This window comes from Anarhichas minor, unplaced genomic scaffold (genome assembly GCF_050575085.1).
Source record: "Anarhichas minor isolate MPS153535 unplaced genomic scaffold, ASM5057508v1 ptg000024l, whole genome shotgun sequence".
NCBI classification, from domain to species: domain Eukaryota; kingdom Metazoa; phylum Chordata; class Actinopteri; order Perciformes; family Anarhichadidae; genus Anarhichas; species Anarhichas minor.
In genome coordinates this window covers 968,415-992,989 of record NW_027466470.1, presented here as the reverse complement: position 1 = coordinate 992,989, position 24,575 = coordinate 968,415, and the positions used below count along the sequence as shown (strand labels likewise).

At 43.6% G+C, this 24,575-nt stretch overlaps 1 protein-coding gene across 2 annotated transcripts in view; it reads right to left on the bottom strand.

Annotated features, from left to right (window-relative positions):
* kcnq3 (potassium voltage-gated channel, KQT-like subfamily, member 3) overlaps window positions 1-24,575 on the bottom strand; it is a 75,799-nt gene that overhangs the window by 14,185 nt on the left and 37,039 nt on the right. The window lies entirely within an intron of this gene.

The following is a 24,575-nucleotide window of genomic DNA, read 5'->3' as shown; positions in this document are numbered from 1 at the left end:
TTATGAAATGTCATGTTTAAATATGCAAATGAGGGATTATGTAATGTAACCTTTGGTGAATGAAATAAATGTTTTCTTTCCACCCGTTTGAAAGAAGACGAGTTATGGAAGTGAAATTGAAATGATGTAGTTTCCCCTTTCCTTATTCCTCCTCTGTGCTCCATCAACCCAAATATTCGGTTCCACCCGGTTTAATCCTCAATATTAAAAAGATGAATGAGCTACTAAAGCCCTCTTTTAACATCTAAGTGGAGCCCTTTCAGAGCTGATTTAATTGGATACACACATAGAAACGTCCATTTAAACGTCCCCGTACACTGGAGCACACCGGGCTGTATTCCAGGTGGCGTTAACCTGCTGTGATATATGACACCCTGCTGTGATATATGACACCCTGCTGTGATATATGACGTAGAGCAGCACTAAATAAACTCAACCAGCTGCAAAAAAAAAAAAACGCACAGAAACCACAACGATTAATATTCATCTCGCGCTGCGTGTCCGATATTCTCCACCATCACCTCCGTGGGAAAAGGTTCTGTTCTTCTTCAGCTCCTCTATCTCAGGCCTGGTGGAGCTGCTGGAGAGCCGAACCATGACCACACTGGTGCACTCTGGGAAACAGGAGGTTATGGTGGTGAGCGGTTCACTTATTGATTCTCACACAGCGGTTAAGCACCGGAAACCTTAACAACGCGTTTATTACAACGTGTTAACCTGCAGCGCAGAGAATGCCACAAGATATGATAAGATATGATAAGATATGATAAGATAAGATGTATGATATGATGTATGATATGACATGATAAGATATGATAAGATAAGATGTATGATATGATATGATGTAAGATAAGAGATAAGATAAGATGATCCTTTCTTAGTCCCACAGCGGGGATATTTGAAGGATTTGCAGCAAAGTGGACAAAACAAGAAGAAACATCAGTAAAAACACAAAACAAGAGAATAAAAGGTAAACATAAAGGTATAACAAATAAGTAAATCACAAAAACACAAAACAACAAAAGCTAAAAATACAATATAATATAATACACATTATATTGAGTCATGAGTCATATTGAGAAATGTGTCAACATTCTATTAACGTCCAGGTCATGTTCAAAGTATTCTCTCTTTCCTGGCAGACGGAGAGAGGCGATGCATTTTCAATCTCACTGTGAAAGAAGCGAGCAGACGACGTAAACAGACAGAAAAATAAGACTTAGTTCTGAGAAAAGCTGCATTAAAACAACTCATTGGTTGTTGTATTGTCTGCAATATTCCCAAATATCAGTTATGGACAATAGCTTGTCCATGCTGTATCAAAGACCAGCAACCCTGCTGACCGTCTCCTCCCATCACCTGAACCCTGAACCCACCACCTCTCCTACATAGGAGGAAGACACAGACTTTAGCGTTGTTCAGCTTCTTTTTGTGGTTCTTTTGTGTGTCATGTGGTCATGTTGTGTCACTTTGTAGTCGTTTTATCTCTCTTTGTGGTCATGAAGTGACTCTTTGTAGTTTATTTGTGTCACTTTGCAGCTGTTAAGCACCACTTTGTAGTTGTTCTTTGTATTTGTGGACATGTTGTGTCTTTGGGTTTGAGCTGATTTTGTATCTCTTTGTGGTATTATTGTGTCACTTTGTAGTTATTTTTGTGCTTGTCCTGTGTCTATTTGTGGTCATGTTGAGACTCTTTGTAGTCGTTTTGGTCTTTTTGTAAATCAGTTTTTGTCTGTTTGTTTTGCTTCTTTTTTATATTTGATTTGTGTCTCTTTGTAGTGGCTTTGTGTCTCTTACAGCTTCTCATTGTAGTTGTTTTGGTCTCTTTGTTACAGGTTGGTACGTGTCTTTTCAAGTGACCTCTTGCAGGTGTAGGCATAGGGGACCAGTATGGGGGTAAGTAAACGCCGTCTCTAGGACCAGAGCCATCCTGTGTGACCACACGGTCTCTTAATGGGGGCAGCCCTGCAGAACTTCACTGTACATCGGCTTGTTTGCTTCGTCAGATGGATTCAGATGGTTACGAGTTCTCTGAGGTGCCATCAAGGCGTCGGACCTCTTTTGTTTGGAGAGTGAGTTTGGTGTCTGCAGCGATAAGATTAAGAACAAATCCCACTTTGTCTTTTCATAACTGTAATCTTTCATTTATGCACATAAAAACAACAGTGGAGGTTGACTGCTGCCTGTTGCGTTGCCATTAGCCAGCATCAGCGTCTCTGAGAAGTGCTGCACAACATAACATGAATATTTTACAGCCAAACAGAGAGTTTTACATAATTCACCAGAAGGAAATGAGAGTCGAGTCTGAGCGCCGCGTGGTGGTCGTCTGTGTGCGTTTTTGTTGTGCGTCTCGCCGTACGTCTTCCTGCGTCCTGAATTAAATCGGAGCATTTCTCCTCAAAGTTATCCAGAGGACAGAAATCGATGTTAACTCAATACGATCCAACAGATACTGATCTGCAGCGCAGACGGCTTCCTATTCAGCTTCAAATAGTTTGTTCAATGAAGGCACGCAGAGCGCCGTGGACGCCCATCAGACCCGACACGTCAGGAGGAGCGGGGGAGGGGAGGGAAATGAAAAGGTGTCAGTCAAAAAACTCAGACGAATAACAGTAAAAACGAGTATTAATGGCGTTTTTTTAAAGCTTTTACAGGAATTTAATTTGTAGCTTCTTGTGTGACGGAGAACAGACCGCGTCTGGTCAACCTCTTTATTATGTTTCCATTGAAACTAGGCTGAGCGCTTCCTGCTTCACAGCTGCACTCATGCAACACAGACAAGTCTAATCAAGTCTCAAGTCTGGATGGGACATTGTTAGGATTGTATTTGTACTAGGACTCTTATCAATATTGTCAGGAAAAAAAGACAATTAATGAAGAAAAGAATCCACATCTCTTTATTATTCTTGTATGTAAACGAATAGTCTTTCTTGAGCAGCGATAGAAGAAGTTCCTAAATCTTACCGACGTTCATGTCTGGTGTGAAACCAAAAGTTGAGTCTTCTGGGATTACTTCTTGAATATATAAACTATATAAACTTACCAAAAACAATGCGCTGTAACTCATAGGTATCCGACAAAATCATTTGAATTTTTGTATGTATAAATTTCTATGTTATGCACGTAATCACGAACGAGGAAGTATAAAGATCGCAGAAGACCAGACATGTGGGAGGGAGGTGAGGTGGATGAGTCCAACAAACAAGGATCTTTCAGCCAAGAGGCCGCTGTTTACTCCTTCTGTGAAACAAGAAGCCAATGTTGATCTATTTGTCTTTTATTTTGTGCACTTCAGTGACAACACGTCTCTCACTATTTTAACCCAAACCACCATCTTTTTCTAACAGTTGTTTCTTGTGCAAACGGAAGTTCATTTTGAAAGGACTGTATTCGTATAACGAGCGGAAATTGACACGTGTTGCTGGACTTTAGTAGGAAAACGCACAAAAAATGAGGAGAAACTTTTGGGAAGATATCATACAAACTGTTGAGTGAGGATACCTTTAGAAAAGTGATGGAGCTTTTTACCAAAGTGGTAGATTTTAAATTGGACAGACACTTAATGGGGAAATGGTTCTTTGCTTGGAGAAGGTTATCGATCATGTTTGATGTCAGTTATTTCTACATCAACAAGAAGAATCTAATAGAAACAAATCAGGGACAGTCCAGAGGAGGAGCCTGGAGGATTCACTTTAAAGTCTGAAAGCAAAGTTTAACCATAAACATGTTCACTGACATCCTCAAAAAGACAACGACGCACCAACTTTACACCAATGCAAACAACTCAAATGAAACATTCATAACTTACAGCAGTAATGTTGTCTGCTCTGACATCAGTCACACGTTTATGAAACAATATGAATATTTAATTTCAATAATTACAAAAATATTTCAAAATCACTGAAAACTCGATAAGTTGAGCTGAACTCAGATCTGATATTTAACGAGTTAAACTTGAATCCAGCTCTCTCTCTCTCTCTCTCTCTCTCTCCCCATTAATCCACTTTATATCCATCTACCCAGCGGAGGCTCGGCCCTGCCGGGCTCCCCGGAGCTGATACCACCCCCGAGGATTCCTAACAACCAATTTGCCGGCGAGATTCAATAAAGGGAGTGCAGACGATGCAATTCTGACAGTTAATTTGCTCGGTGATATGCAAACAGCGGTGGGAAGAGGACAGCGGCGGCATGCGCGGCGTTCATGACTGCAGTCACAAGGACGAGACGAGAGACGGCGATCTTTATGAGAAGACGTTTGGAAGCAGCGTCACACCGCGGTGACAGTCATGGGTGATCGCTTCAGTTTGATTCACCAGAGTGTGACGGAGGGTTTTAGGAGTGCAGAGGTGGAAGAACTCTCTGCCACACATCAAACTACAGAAACAGCTAAATCGGTCACTGCAACAAACTGCAGATTTTGGAGGAAGTTGTGTTTTAATGGTTAAATTATACAACATTTCTCAGAAAACCTTAAGAATGGAGTCAGCTATTCTAATCCAATACACTTTTGTCATTTTCAGTGACTATCTCCTGGCTAGCAAGCTGTCCATTCTGTATGTGCGCTGGAATAAAATCCGGTGTTCATTCACAGCCCAGCCACACAACACGATTCCAGCCAATCAGCAGCAGGCGTTTGTGCTCATGCTCAGGACAGGAAAGTCCTTGGATGATTGAATATCAAAAACTGTTTCTCCAGAACCACCGACTCCACCTTTGAGTCCAGAGAACCATGAAGCCTAACTTTACCTTAAGACCAACAAATGTGCAACAAAATAGATCTGAAGATATCTCCTGCATATTTCATTCAAAACTTAATTTAATGAGATAACAGCTGTAGGATGAAAACAACAGCTGTGATCTGAGCTCAATTTTTTCCGTTCGTTGATGCATTCTGGGATACTTGGACACCCAAAGTCCACACACACACACACACACACACACACACACACACACACACACACACACACACACACACACACACACACACACACACACACACACACACACACACATTCCTGTACTTCTATCCTTGTGAAGACACTTATTTCCATTTTGCAACTAAATGCTGAAAACCAACCCCAACTCTAAACCTAAAAGTAACTCTATCATGGACCAGCCAAAATGTCCTCAATATCCAAAAGAGTCCTCACTCTGTGGTTGAAAACTTTTGGTCCTCACTATGGAGCAAGTACAAGAACACACACACACACCGACACAAAGTCACGTCCTCAACCATCCTCAATGAAACAGGCGGGAACTCGGTTTGATCTTTGAGTCGGAGCATTCCACGAGAACACAAGATCATCCTAAAGTAGCAGCAGATGATATCATCACATCATCGTCTCACTTCCTGTTCTTTACTATAAGCTACCGTCCTCCTCGTCCACGAAGAAGACGTCCTGCACTCTGTTGATACCACGAGCCCCTCAAAACCGGCCTTTAGCTTCATTAGCGACGACTTGACAGTTGGATTATTTACTGTTATGTATTAATTTACGGACAGAGTGCAGCCTTGTAAGCTCTCATGTGATGCTCATGAGTGACCCCGACGCCACCCCCCACTCTCAACAGGAGGTCAGATTTGTCTGCGTTTGCAGCGATGCCGACAGGAGAGCATGCTGGGAGTGATGGGGGGACTCACGGTGCTGATCATGCAGAACCTTGTGTTTGACGAGGAATATCCTTAACCCTGCATGTAGTGTGTGTGTGTGTGTGTGTGTGTGTGTGCGGTGGGGGGTGTTCCACACATCAGCAGCGGGACAGCTGACAGCTACCTTGAAGTCCTGCATGCTGACAACTTAGTTCATGGAGAAGGAGTCAATTATTTCATGGTGTTGTTTGTATTGTGTATGAATGCATCTTTGTATTTTGTCTTTTAGAGACGGCCACATGAAGCAATTCAGTTTGGATTCAACATTTTATATTTGGCTATTTAGGATCAATGCAATGTTCTTACATTTTTCTCGAAGATCCAACCAACATGGCTCTTTCCTCGAGCACACTGCTGTTTGTTCCTCGTGTGAAACGAAAAGTCAACGTGGATTTTATTTTTTGTCGTCACACAACTTCTCTACTTCAGTAACGGCACTAACGTAATTATTTTGACCAAAACCAGCTTCTTTTTCTAAACCTCACTAAGTAGTTTTGTTGCTTAATCCTAAATGTGTTGTTTCCTGTGAAGACGTAAGTTTATTTTGAAAAGACTGTATTCATGTAAGGAGCAGCATGTTACCTGAGTTATTAGAGTACGAACCGTTGTATGAGGCCAAATATAACCTCATCAGTCCTCATCTTCAAACCACAAAGTCCCAAAGCTTCAACATGTAAGGGTAGATATTAAGAAACAAAATGCTGTTATATGCTGCTGTAAATAAACTAACAACATGTCGAGATAACAACACTCCAAACCCCAAAGATATTCATGCAGTTTAATATGATATAAAATAAGAAAAAAGCAGGAAATCTTCATATTTAAGAGGCTATTTTTACATGAAAAATGATTCATTAATTATCAGAATAGTTGGTCATTATCTCCTTGTCTTTTAACATACTCTTCTTTTTGATTCTCACCAGCAGAAGGACTTACGGAGCTGTTTATTTTCACTGGTGAAGTGTAAAGATATACATGATATATATGAGAGTTAATGTAAAAACATCAGTGAACACAGGTTTACTCTCCCTGACTGATGTCTGAACAGTACAAACAAAGTAATTAGTCCCACTAATCTCATTCATTAGAGTCGATTATCGAACATTTGTGAATTTGGGCATCGCAGCACAAAAAAACGCCACGGCTAGACAATCCACATCAGAGGGTTTAACCTGGTGGAGCTTCAGCAGCCGGCGGAGCAGCTTTCCCCGTCCTTGGAACGAGCCAATCAAAATGACTCGTGCGGTCCCACCGTGAAGTCATCTGTGGCCCCTCGGCCTCATGGGAGCAAACTCAGCGGTTGGAAGAGATCGATGAAGATCTGGTTTAATCTCTCCTTCTGTGTCTGCTCAATACAGATTGATGGTGATTCAGTGATGTTCTCTGTGACGTCAACACGGACGTCACCGTTTGTTTTTAGCAGCAGAGTCGAGTTCTCACGCTGCTCTCGGTTTTGAGGAGACGTCGTAAGCTGATCGGTCAGACGAGGTCATTACATCATCGACAGGGAGGCTTGATTTTATTTAAGGAAGTCAGTCTCATTGAAGTGAAAAATGTATTTCATATATCGAAAGACACAATATGTCTTCACTACTCCGATGGCAATGAAGTTACAGTGAGGTATTCTGGGAAATTGAAGGAAAGCAGACACACCAAAGATTTTAAAACACTTCACTGAAAAAAGATTCTTGTAGGTTTTATAGATTACGGACTCTTTGAGTTTACCATCATTAAGTCGATTAACACAACAAGCTAATGTTGTAAACTTCAGACGAAAACATCTCAGGTCGATCGACAGTCGTCGTAACTTTTCCCCGTTTCCTCCTCAGGGCGAACTGACGCACTTGGATGACCTCATCTTTGAGGAGTTAAGGACCAAATCTCAAATCCTGAGTGCTAATTATCTTAGATTTCCTGAGCGTGTAATTAGGGTCATTCCAAAGGAAATGAGGTTCAGCAACGCCTCTCTGCTCCGTCGCTAATGGACGGAAAGATGAGTGGAAGACAAATATGGCTGCCACAGTCACAATGTTTGTGAACCGAAGCAGAACGAGATTAGGTGAGAAAGGAGAAGAAGGGCGGAGGAGGGAAGAAGGGATAGAAAGGACGGCAAGCCATGAAAAGAAGGAATAAAAGAAAAAGGAAAGGAAGAATGATGAATGAACAAAAATGAATAAGAGAAAGAGAGAAGGCCTGAAGGGAAGAAGGAAGCACAGTTAGGGTGAAGGAAAGGAATGATCACAGAATTTCAGGAAAAGGAAAGATGGGAAAAAAGGATGTGGAGCACTGTTGAAGGATAGAAGGAAAGAAAGAAATGAAAAACAAGTGCCAAAAGAAAGGAGGAAAGGAAGAAGGATGAATGAAAGGACGATAGAAAGAAAGGAGAAAAAAGACAGAAACGCCAAAAGAAAGAGGAAGAGGAGGAGAGGAAGAAGTGTGGAAGGAAAAAAGGACAGAAAAGGAAATGGGGGGGGGGGGGGGGGATTTAACAACAGCGAATATTATTATTATTATTAGATATTTTATTATTATATGTCTGTGGCAGGCGGCAACCTCCGGTTCTGTTGAGTGAAGCTGATGCGGACGTGTCTAAAAGCTGCATTCTCTCTAGTGTCCACCAGGGGGCGACTCCTCTGGTTGTATAGAAGTCTATGAGAAAATGACTCTACTTCTCTCTTGATTTATTACCTCAGTAAACATTGTAAACATGAGTTTATGGTCTCAGTCTCTAGTTTCAAGTCTTCTTCAATACAGCATGATGTTCATTTAGTACATTATGGTCTATTTAGAGTCAAACAGACCATAAAGCAGGGGATGCTTTAGGGCGGGGCTACACGGTGATTGACAGGTCTCTACGTACCGTGGTACTTAGATGGCCAAAAACCAAAATAGCAAATATTGCTGAACTGGAGTCTTCAAACCTAAAACTAGAACAGTTTGAAAAAATATGTTGACACTTTAAAAACATGTGTGTAATAACCTTATGAGTTTGAAGAATTATTAAATCACTGGTCAGTCTTAAAGGAACAGGACATTTCTTTGAGTGAACTGCAGTTTAATCCATGAGACGTAGAAGCAGATTCGATTAGTGAAATATAAATGATCAGATCGGGAATGTGGCTCCTGAAGAAAGGAAGGACACGAGGGAACAAAGTAAATGAACCAGACTACCTGTGGTGTTATGGGCTCTGTGTTTGTCATCCACTCTCCCTGAAGGGCATCGCTCACTCATCGATCAATACCGCCCCTCTGACACCGTTTCATTCATCAATCAGCTGCCGTCACACTCGAGGCCTGTTTACAAGTTATTAACGGAGTGATGAAGAAAAATCACGGTGTTAAGCGTCCCGGAGGGAAGCGGAGAGACGCTCTCGTTTTTAGATAATGAGCAGCCATTACAGTTTGTTTACCGGAGTTATGAAAACCAGATTTATTGACCCAAATTCCAAAGCCATGAATTATCATCGTGGTCGTCCGCAGGGAGCGAACGTCACTGAGACCAGCTGTCTGTGAGTGGAGGAGAGAGAGGGAAAGAAACGGGATGTCCATCGGTACATGATGAGGGGAGGCGTGTTATGGTCGGTGCTCACGAGGATATATATAGAGTATATATATATATATATAGAGTATATATATATATATATATAGAGTATATATATATATATAGAGAGTATATATATATATATACTCTATATATATATATATATATACATACATACATATGTGTGTGTGTGTGTGTTTTATTTTCTTAAATCCCAGAAGTCACCATCAATGAGACTTATTCTCACACTGCCCATGTAGAGTATTAGTTTAATAATGATCCAATCATATAATAATATTGTTTTGCTACCTTACTAACTATAATCTGTTTTATTTGTATTTAACTAAAGAAATCAGGTTTTGAAGCCTCTAGTTCAGCAATATCTGCTGTCGCCATTCAGGTGTTTTGGCCATCTGACCAGGTACATCTGACCAGGTACATCTGACCTGGAGGTGCATGGGAGTTGGAGTTGTTGAATTCTATCAAAATAAAGGTCTTTCTGTCTTTGTTTACATGGGAGGATGTTCATTTATTTATCCTGGTATTGATATTACTTTACGGGGAGAGAACCTCAGTATCAGTTTTTTAGGAGGATCGGTGAATTAAACCCTCCATGAGGAAAAGCATTGCAACTGTTTCCTCTCTATTTATCTGCCTCTGTGAGTCGTGTTGTCCCATAACATGTGTGACCGGGTGGAACCACATGATGATTGTGCATCGTGTCGGATGTCAGATGTTGGGCTGAGACACTACATACAGTCCACAGCTGTGTGATTCAGCATTCCCTCCAATGAGCCTCAACCTTTTCACTGACACGCATGTGATCGGGTCTCCGAGGGTTTCGCCCGCCAAGGGCAGCAATTTGTCACCTGAGCGCCCTTGAGGCCGTGAAAGCCATTACTGGACCGGCAGGACGAGATACAAGCAATCAGTGTCAGTATCACACACACACACACACACACACACACACACACACACCTCGGCTCAGTGACTCTCTTTGTCTGGAGGGAAAGAGAAACGTCGTACAATCACAGCAAGCAGACCGTCCAGCGTTCCACCAAAAAGCTCCCGTGAACACTGCGCTGCCAACAGGACACACATGAATACAAAGTCAGCATCTGGTCCAATGAGTTCAGCAGTCAGCCCACAACTGAGACAGTGTTTGATGGAGGACATAACCGTGTTACTGCCCCCTACTGGCCAGGAGTACACATGCCAACAATACAAAACTAATTTCACAAAAAAAAACGGCTCCAACAATTCTGACAACATGATGTCGACACTTTGTCAAAACATTAGTAGCTGCACATAATAATTCAAAAAGATGTCCCGTCCTGTATCCTGCAGTTATGATGTTGTAATTTTAGTACGAGATCGTTTGGGATGTATCTGTGTTTTATTTAGTCTTCTATCGACTTAATAATAATAATAACTTTATTGATATAGCACCTTTAAAAACAGAGTTTACAAAGTGCTTTGACAGACAAAAGCAGCAAAAACAAGACGACAATAAGAACAACAGGAAGCTCAACAGTGAGGCCCAACGAAGACAAACTCAGGAAAGAGTTCAACACGGATAAAACAGTACAATAGATAAAACAATAGATGGAACAATAAAACCATCGACACGTGTTGCTGGACTTTTGTAGGAAAACCCATAAAAAATGAGGAGGAACTTTCATGACAAATCATATGAAGTTGCTAGTTTACTGATGCTCCACCTGGTTTATCTGGAATGTTGAATGGAAAATGGGAATAAAGAGCAAAAGAATACACATATATCTCCATAAAAACATTGTTGGTGGTGACCGGTAGTGCGTGAGCTGACAATACGTATTATATAATAAGTATTTCAAGCTTTAAAATGGTCATTTATCTTTAATATATCACAGACAGATGTAAACACAGCCGGTGGGAGCTCATCTGATGAGTAAAGATGTCGTGTGTGGTTTATTATATTACTATAAGCGTTGCATTGAGATGCTTCCACTTCTTTGTATTTGCAGGTACATCAGAGCGACTGCAGCACAACGGATGGTGATCTGTTCTCTCACATTGATTTCCTTCTGACCTGCAGAGATCTATCGGAGCCTCGCGCCGGTCGCTACGCTTAGTTAGCTTCTAATTGAACATGCAGACAAACTGCTGGAACAAACCTGCAGCCGGCGGAGAGGACACCGTGAGACACTGACTGAGTTCATCAGAGCCGTTCAGTCTGTGGATGAAGCTCAGAACACAGACCTGGTTCATGTCAATGCTTCTGTAAAGAGTCGTCAGTTTGTCGTCCTTCAGATTTGCAGAATTTCTCACAGTAACTAAAAAGTCTCCTTAACTAGAGAGTGATTGTTCAAATATTATATATTATAAAGTCTGGATATCTAAATGTGAAGACGTCGTCATAGCAGTAAATAAAATAAAGCAGTGAGCGGACGTGCTCTGAGGGGCGTGAGGTCGGTTCATTAGCCGTGAGTCCACTACGGTCTGGATCCTCTCGGTTCAGAGCAGAGGCTTCGTTACAGAGGACCGAAGCCTCGAGTCCAACCTGACAGCACCGGGATTCACTGCGCTCAGACCTCAGATCAGGGAGGAGACGCCCGGAGGCACGCTCATTAATCCTGGAACAGAGTGGACGAGCAGCTCCGTCCCGGCAGAGTACGGCAGAGACGGATGACTTGGAGGGACAGGGAGCAGCAGGACTTCATAAAGAGGATGAGGCTGGTGTGTTGAGCAGAGCCAGAGATGAAGGTGTGAACAGAAAAAAAGAAATAAACTGGTAGAGCTGAAAACAGAAAAATTCTTCTTCAAATCCTGAAATTCAATGCAGAGAAAAACGATGAAAACTGTCGAGCTCGTCAGATGTGAGTGGGATGGATGTGTGTGTACGTGCTCCGTTGTTTAACGTGGCGTTCTGCGACATTACAGCTCACACGTCCTGACAACTGTCCCACACCCGGGCCTCGACCTCGGCGGCAGCGTTCACTCAGCACATTAAAGCTGAAGCCGTACGCGGAGCATTTCATGTCTGTGAACGACGGCGTGGCTTCAGAAAATCTGTCAAATCAGCTTTTTGTGATCCGATGAAATGCAGAAAAACGACCTTGTTCTTGGGTTTATTTTGACTCTTTTTTCTCGAGTGTCTTTTGTTTGAGCTCTTTGGTTCCAATGAAGCTTCTAAAGCTCCAGCACCAAATGAGACTTTATCACGTTTGGAATGAACTTGAACGCCGACTGCGAGACGTCGATCGATGGCCGACCTCGTTAAAGGTGCGTCCAGACCCGATGTCACGGCTTGTGCGCGGGAAATGAGTTCTCCGAATAAAACACCTGCTTACCAGCCGAGAGAAGCCTTCAATGAAGAGAGCATATAGTATAGTTTGGTTACAGGTTACAACAGCACGGCCTGGTGAAGTTTAGGAAAAGTAGCTCAAAGTCTCTACGTTGACTTTAGGTCTGCTGAGTTAAAGTCTTATTGTGTTAGACACATCCATCCCATCCATCCTTCCTATCCCTTGTTCCTCCTCCTCTCTTAAGTCACCTGATTTGTTACGTAAAATAACGACATGGTAACGTGAAGTGCTAGTAAAGTAATCACACTACTGAACTACGGTGACATGAACTCCACTTCAGGAATGAGACGGAACATGATGATCAGCGGACATTTGTCCTTTTGTGTTTGAGACCTTTATCTTGCAGAGTAATCAAATGCAGCTCATTAAGGTGCTGTATCAGTGCCCCCCCCCCCCCCCCCCCCCCTTCATTTCACCAAGCCTTGGATGACATGCATGGTGCGTCTCCATGGCAACAGCTGCACATTCCACTGCTCAGTGGAAAATCCCTCAGCCTCCAAATCACCATGGCGACACCTGCTCGCAATCCCCCCCCCCCCCCCCACCGTCAGCCCTGCCAGGGATCACCAGTCGTACTGTGTGTGTGTGTGTGTGTGTGTGTGTGTGTGTGTGTGTGTGTGTGTGTGTGTGTGTGTGTGTCTGCGTACGGTGCGATGCGATTGGTCGGTTTCAGGAGTCTTATTGTGGCGGGTTGTCGGAGCGTTTCCTCTGCAGACGGTGAGGAGAGCGAACAGAATCCTCTCTGACTCACCGACGTGTTCAGTCTGCCGTCAACAACCGTCTTTAATCTGCATTTAACCGCCTGCTGGTCGATCAGCAGGAGACACACAGCTGATCAGACTCTGTGAAACCACACGGCCTCTTTAATGCCCATTTGATGCTCCATTTTTTTATTGTTGCTAGGCAAACATCGAATGTGTGCTAAAGTTAGCTCAACACAAACCACAAACTGTACGCTACGAACAGTTTAAATGAATGAAAAGAACTCATTCAAATCTCCACCACAGCTCTACTTTGCCTCCTGCTGCTCTGAGTTTAAGCTTTTTTCAACACGAGGCGTTCAGAGCACTCCAGTAAAAACGCGACATGCTGAGCAACATAAAAGCAGCGCACAAAGCAACCAAAGCTTCATGTGTTAAAGCTGCATTCTCTCTAGTGTCCAGCAGGGGGAGACTCCTCTGGTTGTATAGAAGTCTATGAGAAAATGACTCTACTTCTCTCTTGATTTATTACCTCAGTAAACATTGTAAACATGAGTTTATGGTCTCACTCTCTAGTTTCAAGTCTTCTTCAATACAGCATGATGTTCATTTAGTACATTATGGTCCATTTAGAGTCAAACAGACCATAAAGCAGGGGATGCTTTAGGGCGGGGCTACACGGTGATTGACAGGTCTCTACCAGAAACGTATACGGCGTCTCTACGTCACTCCTCCTCAGTCCAGATATGATCACTTCCTGTTCAGTGGTTGCAAAACAACAAGATGGCGACGTCCAAATCAACAAAAGAGGATTCAAAATGACGCTTGCTCACCGCTACGATGTCGGTCACGCCTTCTACTCTCATAACGATGGATTGGAGGGCGCAAGAAATTTGTATTCTGTCTGATCGAGGACTTTTCATTCACGACAGTTAAGTGTGAAATAAATAATCTCAAAGTTCATAGTTGGGATATAAGAGATAAATAATGGCTTCATAATATTATTTATACTTGCTGCACAGTGACTTGCTGCTCTGTGGGTTCAATGCTGCTGTATTTGGGTTCAGATGTCGAGATGCCGCTGGTACAAACTCCTGAATGTTTATCGGCGCTGCTTCGTGTCCTGACAGAGACGTACAAGGTTCATATCTGCAGATGCGTCAGACACAGGCTGGGCTTCTGCTTTTTTCCGTCTCAGTCTGTCGGGTTATTGAATTATGGGATAATGAGGTGAGAGGTGCTGAATCTCTCCGCCGGCGCTGCATTGAGGGCTGTGAGGTTCATTTAGAAACATTCAGAGGATTCTCAGTTTGTCAGATTGCCTCTTTCTCATCGTCCTCTTAGACTCGGAGGATCCTCTCCGCTGCACGAGGACGCAGCCTGGTGTGTTTCTCCTTTGTGCTTCGTCCACAGTTTGTGTCCTGAAGGCGTCTCGACCAGCAGGGATCTGTTTTCCTGCATCGATGGAGCGCCCTCTGCTGGGAAGCCCCGAGGTCATCCTGGGATACGACCTGCCACAACCGTATCTGTTCTCATATTATATATATATATATATATATATATATATATATATACTATATAAGTGCCAATTCATCACAACAGAAATTCTCCTGTTTCTATTCAGCCTGAGAGGGTGAGGATACATTAGTCCACATATTTTGTTTCCTGGAGGTGTGCTGATTCAGCCAGCGTCCAACATGTGAACCTGTTTGCCAGTAAAAGACGACCCTGGGGTCATCCCGAGAGTCCTGGGTTATCAATAACACGAGGAAGCATCACACAGAGACACTAACCCTACAGGTAGAAGGTCCCGTTGTCTTCTGTATTTAACCGTATAAAACATGAATGTATATGTTCATAATGCTCTGTTGTCTTTTGTTGTTAGTCTTGTACATATAACACACACACACACACACACACACACACACACGCACACACACGCACACACACACACACACACACACACACACACACACACACACACAACCTATTGATGATTGATGGGTTATGAGCAGCAGCTCTGCTCCATCAACGAAGCAGCAGAAATCATTTTGTAAAAATAAAAGAAAGAAGGCGGGCCGAGTTATTGATATGGATGCTTTCATCATGGCGATGGGATGACCATCGATCGGGCTGACACAGTGAAAGAGGAACTCGTGAGGTCAACTGATTCTAAAGTATCCTCAAAGCAGCTGTGACGTTACTTTACATGTCTGTTACTTTATGTAGACGATCAACTCGGCTGTGCACCACGTATCCTCCTACGTTTGCTCTTTTTAAACAGAAAACACGTTTTTTATTGTGATATTTACTAGAAATAACGTACAATACAACCGACGGCAAGTAGGGAACGTTCAGGCAGTCTCCCCTCAGCACGCTGCCGCTATATTTAGTGTTTTTGTAGAGAAATGAGGAGTTATCGCGTAGATAAAAAAGCTGCAGACGACATGCTCAAGTCCACACAGCCCAGAAGCTCCGCCCCCCTGCAGCTACACAGAGGGCTGCTCGCTAATTTAGTTTATTAATAATGGATGAATGTCAACATTTCTCAGAATTCCACAAAGTGCTGCATGGGGTCCCCCAAAAAAACACCCACCAAGTGTGAAATAGATGAGATGAACTTTATAAAATAAAGATTCATTAAAACTATTCACAGGAAACAGCAGAACGGATTCACCACCAGTCTCATACAAAAAAGAGCTGACAAGACAAAAGTAATTATTTAAATTATGTAATGGTGATCAGGGATTTAAATCTACAGCCGTGTAACTGTCACCTCTCATGTGCAGCTGTCCTCTGTCCGGCCGGTCAGGACGCTACATTAGCGCTTGATGAATAAATACACGTGTTGCTGTCCGTGGTGCTGATCAGAGGCCGGTTTGCATGATGGGAGTCGGGGCCAATCACAAGGATGCTACGCTGCAGTCTGACAGCGATCACATAATGAAGTGCAGGAGTGAAGTACATCTCCCTCGCTGAGATACATACAGTACTGCTAAAGTACTTCCTTTGTGTGTAAACACGTCGGACCATACAGCCGCTCTTCTCCTTCTATCTCTGCTATAAAACAAATCAAATCTCCTTTTCTTTTCTCCACATGCCTGAGCAGAAATATATTTCCTTCCAGATTATTCCTCCTATCACCAGGAGAGGAGACCCCCCCCCCCCCCCCGCTCACACTCTGCCATCCAAACACACACAAACACACTCCGGCGGCTGGGCGAGTGTGATATATGCGCGTGGTTATCATGGGAAATAAACTGTTAACAGCAGCAGAAATAGCTTCTTTTCTTTCACAGTCTGGATGTGGAGTCATAAATCTCAGCGAGACGGCGTCTCTGGGTTCGTCAGCTGAGGTCTCAGCACGGAGGGAACAGTCGGGTTTATTGATGTGTGATTACACCCAGAATCCATCTGGCCAGAACCAGCCTGACTGACTCTGACAGCGACATGTGATCTTTTACTGCCTGACTGACATGACTTCATGTTGGTGTGTCATGCACATACATGTGTTCTCATGAGATTTAGAGGCGTCACGTTAGAGCTGCCTCTACTATCGACCTGCATAAAGGTTTACTTTAAATACATTTAACTATGGAGCGTGGTACGGGTCAACATTTGAACTTGGCTCTTATTTCTACTTTGTTCAGCCTTTCATGACAGAAGACAGTTTGGAAAACACAACATTGCATCATGGGTCACGGGTCATCATGGGTCACGGGTCATCATGGGTCACGGGTCATCATGGGTAATGACAAGAACTTAGCTGAAGACGATGTAGTCTGGGTGCAAAAGTTAAAAATAAGTCTGATGAAGGCGCTGATGCTGAAAGTCTAGTATTCAGAAATCTAAGACCAGAGACTAAACATCACATGTGTCACGCTCTCTCTGTACAAACTATTTACCTCTTCAACCTTAAAGCGACTTCCTCCGTCCTTCAGTCTGAACCCTGAGCTAACAGCTGATTCAAACATCTGGAGCTGTCGATTTGTGTAAAGACAACACGACTCTTAAACAGGCAGCAGGCAAACATTCCTGTGAGCGGTTTAAGGGACGTCTGACTGACCAGCAAAACACCAGCGTGACTCGGCGGAGCAGGTGGAGCGGTCGATGTGTCAATAAATCCTCCGCTCAATGAGCCGCCATTGATCCGTGAGAAAAACGACGCTGCTGACGACGTTTGACTTGTTGTGGTCCAAAGCTTGTATTTGCTAACAGTCAGAGTAAAGGTCATGTATTACCGATCCGGTTATGTGTGTGTGTGTGTGTGTGTGTGTGTGTGTGTGTGTGTGTGTGTGAGAGGGTTTTACAAGCTAAAAGGTCAATATGTTGAATGAGTTTAGTAGCTTTAGGATGTAAGTAAGGATGCACTGAGAGGAGCTTTCAGGCTGTTTTAGGGCCATAAAGCTTTAACACGCTGCACACTGAGGTCTAGTTAATGCTCGAGACTCTGCATGTGATTCAGGTCAAACAATGATTAATAATTATCACCATGAAACTTCCCCAGTTGATAATTTATATTGAGATTATTTTTGGTGGTACAAGTATTATGAACTGTTATGTTTAAATATGCAAATGAGGAATGATCTAATGCTAAATCTAATGCTGCCTGTGTGTCACTTAAAACTATTTACACTAAATATAATGAATGAACGTTTTATCTTCAGTTCATGTTGCAGTAGTTTAAACACTCTCAGTGTTTCCATCATGTTTGTCTTTAGACTCTAGGAGATATTTAGTGTTATTGGTATTAGTGACGTGAACTTGTCAAGTCACTAATGAACAAAGTCAAAGTCCTTGGGATCCACTGCCTTGGAGCTATAAATACCACATGCTGTGTGTGTACTAGTACACTGGATAACAAGTAAGGAAGTGTTGACCTGCTGGTGTTTTAGGATCAGTCACCTCAGAACATACTAAAATACTAAAACATGGAGGTTAAGGACCAACTACACATTACTGCTAATACAACCAGCATGACACCACACACACTCAGCGTTTCTCAGAACATCAGACGTGTAAACTGTCTCGTGAGGTCAGAGTGGAACACACCGGAGGACAGTGACCTCTCTTATTATTCATATTTAAATCAGACACAAACTAGCTTTCATCTTTGTCCCCGTTTAATCTCATCTCATGTATTTTTACCCCAGAAGACCTTTCTTCTTCTGTGTAACCTGTGAAGAACATCCTGGTCCTCATTCCACTGATTCCCTCCCCAGAGGAGACGGGAACACGCTGTTTACGCTTTAAACCGTTCTAAATCCAGCGCCGGGCTGAGAGTCGTTCAAACGAAAGGGAAACTTTACTTCCATTACTGGAAGTCCGAGCGGCAGAACCTCGTGGTTATCATGAAGACAAAGATATCGCTCAGCTATTGTTGCACATTTAACTATCGAACTTTTGTTTCTTAAAGAAATGGTCGACTGTCAAATGGAAACAGTCTGACGTACAAATACATGGTTTCATTTGATGTCTTCGTCTCAAAAGACTGGAGAACTGTTTGAGCATTACTAATGTTGTATAAGTGAGTTATGGGTTCTGTTGTGGACGTGAAGGTCTGAACGTCTGATTATGAACGTTGTGTAAAAGCTACTACGAGGAACGTTAATGCTGTGTTGGTGTTGTTGGTCCCTGTGGACTGAAGCGGTCGTGTTTCTGAGCACCAGAGTCCATTTAGAAAACCTGCAATCTGACTGAATCTGGTTAATATGAACGTGTGATGGAAGCTCTGCTGGCTGCGCTTATTGGTACGTATGATGCAAGAATGTCTCTGGACTGAAAGACTGCTGACTCATCCACCTCAACCTCCCCCCCGCCCTGTGTGGGTTTTATACTTCCTGGTTCATGATTACGTGGACGACATACACACCGATTTCGTGGGTAATCTACAACATTGCAACGCATCATTTTATCGTACGGCTTTGAATGCTGGATGAGAAGAGCCTGCATTGTGTGAGACATGTCATGTCAGGTGGCAGCTCTATCTTCACCCTTCTCCGTTCAAAAGACCATTTAGGACTCCAGTGTGTCCTCAGGGTGTGTTCAGTCTCCTGTGAAAGCTTCCGAAAATGAATCAATGGGCTCCGCTGGAAGCAGGAAGCCATTATGGAACAACTGACAGGCTCTGAACAGAACCTGAGAGTACCAGTGAAGGTGCTGCTGGATCAGTAAAATGACACCAGAAAGTGATGGTCAGTACAGCGCCATCTGCTTCAGAGTCTTCCTATTGGTCACGAGCAGCTAAACAGAGGAACCATGTACTATGTATATTAGTACGTCACTATTAGCAGTACTAAAGCGTGTAGCGGAGGGAACACGATAGGTGTGTTTCTATTCAACTGTCGGGAGAATTTTAATTTTGAAATGTTGCAAAAAATAAATGTAAATCAGGCGTGCGTCCATCAGCTGGTTAGTAGCAGATAAACATCTCTGTGTTATAGCAGTTAGAACAGTCATGAAATGTAATCTATGGTTTTGTGTACGGGGAAACTAATTTTTTTTCGTCTAGCTCGGCACCAAAATATCGCCAGTGGAAAGTCAATGAGGATGCTTAATGGTGGTGAAGCCATCCACGTGTCTAAGCAACAGTCAGATTGAGTGCTATCCTTTTATGAGAAGGATTTGTTATAAGTAATGTCTGCAGATCTTCCTGTTTGCACCAATCTGAAGGCAAAATAAGTCCAGAACCAGCTGCTCACGAGGCTCAATAATATTCTGAGAGCGCAGAAATAATTGAAGGCAACTTATGAACCAAATCAACGTTTTCTCTCGTCTGGATTTTGCAGCTGAATCGTCAAAGGACACGGTTAGAAATGTCAGCGGGGAAATGAAACCGAGATGGCAAATTAAAACAAAGTGAATCCACTTTATTGATTTGCTGTTGCTGTCCGTGACACATATGAAGAGGCAGGGTGCACTGTTTGTTCTCTGATCAATGAGGAAACACCGGGAGGAGGAGGGGAAGTAACCAAACGTAGCCGTGAACACAAAGACTCAGGACCAGTGGTGGTTTAAATGTCATCCTTGTTTGACTCGGCGAAACACACGAGAGATGTAAAGATCAGTTCATGTTCTGACTGTGAATCATTCCGTCATCAGTGACCTGCATCGGATACATCTCAGACTAAATATGAGCCAGAGTATTCACATGCAGCTTTAAATTCTGCCACATCTGCAAAAAACATCACGTTTAAAAAACGTCAATATGAGGAAGAAGAGAGAGACACCTGCAGGTATCTCTGTGCAGAGACTCATTCCTGACCACGCTGTGTTTCAAGTCCTCAAAGAGAATTACTAAACGTTGATGACGGCAGCAGTTCATCACGTCATCACCTCCTCCTCCTCCTCTTCCTCCTCCACTTCTTCCTCCTCCTCCTCCACCTCTTCCTCCTCCACTTCTTCCTCCTCCTCCTCCACTTCTTCCTCCTCCTGCTCCTCCTCCTAATCCTCCACTTCTTCCTCCTCCTCCTCCACCTCTTCCTCCTCCACTTCTTCCTCCTCCTCCTCCACTTCTTCCTCCTCCTCCTCCTCCTCCTAATCCTCCACTTCTTCCTCCTCCTCCTCCTCCTCCTCCACTTCTTCTTCCTCCTCCTCCTCCTCCTCCTCCACTTCTTCTTCCTCCTCCTCCTCCTCCTCCTCCTCCTCCACTTCTTCCTCCTCCTGCTCCTCCACTTCTTCCTCCTCCTCAAGCAACGAGCTCCTGCTCTCGTCTCCACGTCTTCTGCTCATGCATCATGTACGTGGATGTTTCTAAAAAACATCGCAGTAATCAGACTAATGTGTGTCGAGCACAACACGTTATAAAACGATGGAAAGTACAACACAACTTGAATACATGTAGAGCTACATTTCTTTAGGAGTCTTTAAAACTGTCAACTATTGAAGTTAATTGGGACAAATGTCAGGAGAGCAGTGCAGCAGCAGCATGACGGAGCAAAAGGAGCGTAAATACAGCGTCTTAATGCAACGGGTTCGTGGTTTATACACCCATCACACAGATGACAACATCAACAGCGATGACACTTCATAGAGAGAGGAAATCAACAATCTAGCAGAGTGATGCTCAACGTCAGTGAAACCAAGGAGCTGAGGCCAATACACACATCGATGGAGCTGACGTGGAGCAAGTTTGAAGTTCTTGGGGATTAACATCACAAACAACCTGCCGTGGTCATCACACATCTCCATCACACATCTCCATCACACATCTCCATCCTGCTGAAGGAAGCTCATAGGCAGCTGTATTTCTTGAGGAAGTTTAAAAGGGCAAAATTAACTTTTACAGAAGGGCAATAAAAAGCATCCTGACTGGGAACAAGCTGGCATGAGATGTGCACGGCTCAGGACAGGAGGGCAGCGTGTGATTACAACATCATCGGTGCCCATCTACTGAGCATCAGGGATATTGGTGACAAGAGGTGCCTGCAAAGAACCCAAAGTATCTTAAAAACAAAACCCAGCCAGCCATGTAGTCTGCTCAACCTGCTGCCGTACCACCAGACCACACAGCAGCTTCATCTTCAGGCTGTGAGACTCCTGAAGTCATCCTCCACCAGAGGACACAACTGTTGTTGTTTCTTTGTGTGTTTTGTTAGTAAAATGAGACGACAAACTGCATAAATGAACGTAACCTTGTGGGACATCAGCTCGCGATATGCATGTTAGCACAAGCATAGCTTAGCATAGCATATGGCTAGTGGTTGCTAACATTTTGCTAAGTGAAAGCAAGGCTGTTCACAGTATGACATCAGGACATCAGTAAGATAAGTAGGATGATGAGGCTGCTTCTTCCCTTTCTGTTAACTCTACACCTTTCACCAGCAGTCCTACGTGAGGCAGAACACCTGGAAAGAGTGAGAAACATCCAACAGGTATAACTCAGCTGTAAAATGTCCCCCAAACCTTTCAGTTTAGCTTCCCTGAACAAACCGCGGCAGTGTTAGCGCTCAGTCGTACATTACAAATCTCAAAAAGCTTTTATTTCACTTTTCATTTCAGATGCATAATGTTTCTTTTTTAATGACCGTATTTAAATGTGGGCCAGAGCCGGAGAACACTTTCTTTAAAGATTAGACTCGTGGTCCATTAACTACACGGCTCCCTGAGCTGTTGCCTCGGATCATACGTGTCTGAGCGAACATCACTTCTTAATGCACAAGTCTTGTTGTCCACCAAGAGCTTCAGCGGTGACGCAGCAGAAAGATCGAGACGGAGACGAACCGACGAGGCTCCAACGCGATGACGAAACTCACAGAAGAGCACGAGACCGAGGACGGACCAACGAGGACGGACCAACGAGGACGGACCAACGAGGACGGACCAACGAGGACGGACCAACGAGGACGGACCAACAAGGACGGACCAACGAGGACGGACCAACGAGGACGGAGGAGGGAACTGCACCATGATGATGGGGGAACTGGTCCTCGTACTTTACTGATACTTCTACTTCTTACTCAAATATAAGCAGGTTCCTCAGTGAGTAGCGCTGAGTCGACAACACCGCTGAGCTTTTCCTCCACCAGGTGTTTAAGGGTTAAACAGGACTGGAATAAGTCCTCAAAGCCTTCTCTGAGGTAAACGCAGTAACAATATTCCATTAAAAGTAGATTGAATCATTCAAAATGTACCAGAGGTCAAGTACTCACCTAGTATTTCACCTTCTCTCACATTTAGTAACATTGCCAAAGGGTTTTTATTTATAACACATGTATCAGCCCCGACTTAAGTTCAGAGGAGAGCTCATTAATGCCTGAGGTCTTTATGGGAACTCTGAAAGTGGAACATGAATGAAAGAAACACAGAGGAGAGGGGGTCACCATGGAGCTGCTGCCTGAAAGCATCGACAAAACAAGAGAAGAAACTAGTTTAACTGGTCTTTACTGTACAGGTCCAGGGTCAGATCTCCTACATGTGAAAGAGCACATTGTGAAAATAAAGGAGAAGCTGAAACATGAGGACGTTTAGGTCTAGTGTTCCTCTTTATATGGGAACAAAAGTAGGGCCAGTTTTAAAGTCTTGATCAGACTGCCAGCGCATCCAGATTGATTTCAGAAGATCTGGACAACAAAAAAACACACGAGGTGAGATTTTTGCAAATCAGATCCAGAGGCTGAAACAACTCGTCTCCTCCCATAAACATCACAAAGTGTACCGATCTTCTCCGTCGATAGAAACGCAGCGATAAAAGCGCAGCACTATAATCGCACTGCTGGAATGCGTCACTAGAGACGGGAGATCAGGACCCTTTAGGGCTAACCTGAACCCTCCACCGTTTCTTCATGATGCGACCCCCCAACCGGCCTCAAGCCCCATCACGCTGTCCACCATCAGGGTCTTCAGGGCCAAGACACAAACCTCTTCAGCCCCTGACTCTGCCTCCAGCACAGCCCCAGCTCCTCCAGTCCACACACTTTAAACTAGACCGCCTGCTGCTCTTCATGGCCAGCAGGCATCCAGGAACCCACCGATCAAACCTGAGAACCCATCGTGTTAATAGTTCAGTCCAATGAGAGCACTAAAGCATTAAGGCGAGGTCACTCAACGGTCAGCTACATATTTAATATCAGATGTTAAGCATTCACACGTCCTTTAGCTTTCAACACACACATAATCCTCATAACACACTCATGTACACTCATACAGCTACAGTCTACGTACTACACACTTCATCACTCTGAGTTCTCAAGGCCAGCAGTCAAACCTGGTATTAAAGTGACTTATCACGGTCAACACAGTTCAACAAAGGCGCGCATATTATGAGTCATTGATTAGTGATTAAGTCTTAATGCTGAGGCTTCATTGTGGATATAAAAGTCCTGCCTAATAACTAATGAGCTTATATTTATAGATGTATTCATTAAAGACACTTTAATTTGATAAGTTCAGACCTCATTGGCAGAGTTCAGTTCAGTCGTCTTATCTTCATGTGTAGTACAGACTGTGTATTATCCTGATGAGTGATACTATATACTGTATACTGTATACTATTCTATATACTACATTAGTGGGGATCACTCTGTGGCCCTGCAGGCTGAGCGCTCAGAGTCGGGGTGGTTTTGGCACAGTCGCCGAGACAATTCATCACCGCCGCCGCCTCGGAGGGAGAAGATAGATTTAGTTGCTGTGTCCTCGGGGTGAGGAGAGGAACACTATCTGGATGCTTTAGGTATCAGGGGGGATGGTGGTTCTCCCTCAGCCATAGTAGAGACATAAAACACAGCAGCTCCACAAACCGTGGAAGAATCTCGACAGACAATCTGGAGGAAAGAAGCGGAGTTTTTCTGGATGATAGAAACACAACCATCTACTGCAGCTCTCAGCTGATAACTGAT